This window comes from Bison bison, unplaced genomic scaffold (assembly GCF_000754665.1).
Source record: "Bison bison bison isolate TAMUID 2011002044 unplaced genomic scaffold, Bison_UMD1.0 scf7180017864204, whole genome shotgun sequence".
NCBI lineage: Eukaryota > Metazoa > Chordata > Mammalia > Artiodactyla > Bovidae > Bison > Bison bison.
The window spans coordinates 303615-307743 of NW_011494776.1; the positions used below are offsets into that span (position 1 = coordinate 303615).

General features: G+C 37.1%; 1 protein-coding gene across 1 annotated transcript in view; it reads left to right on the forward strand.

Annotated features, from left to right (window-relative positions):
* Positions 1-4129, forward strand: part of RWDD2B (RWD domain containing 2B) — a 14220-nt gene that overhangs the window by 4316 nt on the left and 5775 nt on the right. The window lies entirely within an intron of this gene.

Here is a 4129-nt window from a genome sequence, read left to right on the forward strand (position 1 = left end):
TAAGTCCTGATCTTCAAACTAAATAGTTCCAGGAAGGAAGGAAGGATGAAGCTCTACAGATAATAGCTGCCCAATCAACCTTTACCAAAAATGAAAAGGAAGTCCATGAAGATACCACCAACTGAAATAATGGTGTTTGATTCCCCAGAGTAAATTCTTGTTGAGAAGGTAAGCCGTGTTTCCTCTGCATCAGTGGGTTTCAGGTTGCCATTCAGAAGCATAACTCTTATTCCTTTCTAGTGAATTTAGAGGTACTACATGCTAATCATGAACTTCAAGCAGTATAGAAGCATACAAATTAAAAGGTGAAAATCCTTCTCTTCTTCTGTCAACCCACATTAGCCAACTGTTAATTGTTTTGTGAATTCTCTTTGTGATTTTTTTTTCATGTATGTGTGATCTATTTTAAGTAACCATACATCATGAACATCAATGTCAATATCCATTTTTTTAAGTTATTTCATAATATTCTACTGTTTGGATGTACAGGGTGTGCAGGCATATCTCATTTTATTGCACTTTACAGATAGTGTGTTTTTTTGTTCTTTACAAATTGAAGGTTTGTTGCAACTCTTGAGCACGTCTCCTGGTGGTATTTTTCCCACAGCATCTGCTCCCTTTATGTCTCGCTCTCACATTTTGGTAATTCTCACAATATTTAAAATTTTTCATTATTACTATATTGGTTATAGTGATCTGTGACCAGTGATCTTTGATGTCATTATTACAAAAAGATTATCATTAAGATTATCATAATCATTAAGATTATCATTATCATTATCATATCATTAAGGTATGCATTATCTATTGCATACGTAACAGAATACAGTGTAGTATAAACATGACTTTTATATGCACTGAGAAATCAAAATATTTGTGTCATTTACTTTATTGTGATACTCACTTTATTATGGTGTTCTAGAATTAAACCTGCAGTATCTCCAAGGTATGCCTATGTATTTACTTAACTACTGTACTGTTGCTGAATAATTAAGCCATTTCTGAAATTTTTTCTTATTATTAACAGTGACCATCCTTAGAAACACATTTTTATGTGTTGGTTTTTCTTTAGGTCAGCTTCATAAGATTGGCATTTTTAGATCAGCATTCCTTATAACAACATTTCCTCCTTTTTCTTTTTTTTTTTAATGCCAACTTGATAAATTAAAAATATTGTGTTAGAGGGACTTCCACTTTTAAGGATATTTTTCCTAGTCTTCCCCAAAAGAATCGTTTATATATATATTTTTATATATATATATATATATAAAACACAAAAATATTTTGAAAGGTGGAGAGAGGGTGGCAGATCAGCGAAGGACCTCAGGACCCAAGAAAGGACATGATGATCACTCCTTTGGATATTTTTTTTTGCCTCAAATATCCCAGACTTGACACGGAAGAAGCAGCAACCCACTATAGTCTGCTGGTGTCATATTTTACCAGTGTCAGTAAAATACAGAAATCTTGTCACTTTTAATTCAATGATATAATAATCTTAAATTTTTCTTCTACATACATTTAGAACAACAGTCTTATAATCTGTGATTCAGCCATCAGATATGTAGTGCCAATATTAATAAACCCTGAAAGAGGGTCTAAAGTCTAGACTCTAGAGTTTCAACAAATTCATGTTTTCTATGGCATACACAGAGCAGCTTTCCAAAGTAGCTGGTGTTGACAGTTCTGAGCCCTTCTGAAGTTCTGCAGTTCCCTTCCCCACCCAACCAAGCAGTTAATAAAGGGAAGAAAGCTGAAATCTAAGTTAGCTGTGATTCATTCACCCCTTTTCCATCTTCCTGTATTTTGTTGACAGCTTTTATCTGTCATTTCCTGTCCCTTTATATTTAAGAATCTATTCCTTTACTCTAATTTTAATGGAGGGAAAAGAGAGAAAGAGAAACAAATACATGTGCTTAGCCTCCATGTTTTATTAGATGGCCCTGCACTTTCTTGCGGAGAAGAAAATGGCAAGCCACTCCAGTGTTCTTGCCTGGAGAATCCCAGGGACGGGGGAGCCTGGTGGGCTGCCGTCTATGGGGTCACATAGAGTCGGACACGACTGAAGTGACTTAAGCGCAGCAGCAGCACTTTCTTGCAAATGAAAATCAAGTTATTAAATTCTAAAAAATGTTTTAAAATCCTATTTTGGTTAGCATCTTGTAATCTTTATAACCTTGGAGGGGGGAAGAATCTTTTCCAACAAAGATTCAAAGTCCAGAAGCTGTAAAAGGAAAGGCTGGTGAGTCTGCCTCCTTAAAAATAAAAACTAATGAATGGCTTACACAGATATAGAACACCATATAAAGACTTTATGCCAAGAATTTTTTTTAAAGCAGGGGACTGTGTGAAAATTTTAAACTTCCATGTAGCAACTTTCTGGAAGGCAACTTGACAATATTCTAAATATTGTCTAAAACTTTTAAATGCCTAAAACTTTTAAAATGCTGTACCAATCAGCCACCTCTGCAAACTTATTCTTGTGTATATATTATTCACAGCTCACCAAACTGTGTGTGTTTGTGTGGGTGTGTGTATACATAAAATTCCATTACAGAAGTGTTCGTAATAGCAAAACTGTGGGAAAAAACCCAGTGGCCATCAGTAGATAAGGAATGCAATAAATTATGACATATCTATCTGATTCACTATGATAGTCAACCACCAGAAAGAATGAGATAGATCAATCTATGTGCTGACAGTGAATAGATCTCCAAAATATATTTGGTGGGGAGAGAGTTAGGAAGTAAGGACAAAAGATTAGTAAATATCACCCCTTGTAGATACATTTTAATTATATATTTCATTGTCTACCTTTATTTACACATTATACCACCATGTGTGTTCCATATATGTATATGTGTAATGCCTAAAATGTTTCTGAAACGCCAAAATCTCTGCCTTGGATAGGGGACTTAGCTAGGGGAAGCAGTCACCAGCAGCAAACTGTGTCTTCACTTTTTAACCTTTCTCCATCATTTGAATTTTATAATCTTGTAATTTTTTTGCTGTTGTTGACATGTGTTACTTGAGCTGTGGGATAATTAGCCTTTATTTTCTGTTTTTCACATTCTTCTATTTTTAAAAAACTAATGAATATTAAGAGAAAAAAATGACCACACATCTAACTTTCTTCCTTATTCTTTTAATTCTGAGTTTCCAAGGTAACCAATCAGAGCCTCTCTCCTGGTTATATCATGGATATGACTTTTGACTACACAATTAGTTTCAGTTCAGTTCAGTCGCTCAGTCGTGTCCGACTCTTTGCGACCCCATGAATCGCAGCACGCCAGGCCTCCCTGTCCATCACCAATTCCCGGAGTTCACTCAGATTCACGTCCATCGAGTCAATGATGCCATCCAGCCATCTCATCCTCTGTCGTCCCCTTCTCCTCTTGCCCCCAATCCCTCCCAGCATCAGAGTCTTTTCCAGTGAGTCAACTCCTCGCATGAGGTGGCCAAAGTACTGGAGTTTCAGCTTTAGCATCATTCCTTCCAAAGAATTCCCAGGGCTGATCTCCTTCAGAATGGACTGGTTGGATCTCCTTGCAGTCCAAGGGACTGGCAAGAGTCCTCTCCAACACCACAGTTCAAAAGCATCAATTCTTCAGCGCTCAGCCTTCTTCACAGTCCAACTCTCACATCCATACATGACCACTGGAAAAACCATAGCCTTGACTAGACAGACTAGACCAAAGTAATGTCTCTGCTTTTGAATATGCTATCTAGGTTGGTCATAACTTTCCTTCCAAGGAGTAAGCGTCTTTTAATTTCATGGCTGCAGTCACCATCTGCAGTGATTTTGGAGCCCCAAAAAATAAAGTCTGACACTGGTTTCCACTGTTTCCCCATCTATTTGCCATGAAGTGATGGGACCGGATGCCATGATCTTCGTTTTCTGAATGTTGAGCTTTAAGCCAACTTTTTCACTCTCCACTTTCACTTTCATCAAGAGGCTCTTTAGTTCTTCTTCACTTTCTACCATAAGGGTGGTGTCATCTGCATATCTGAGGTTACTGATGTTTCTCCCAGCAATCTTGATTCCAGCTTGTGCTTCTTCCAGCCCAGCGTTTCTCATGATGTACTCTGCATAGACGTTAAATAAGCAGGGTGACAATATACAGCCTTG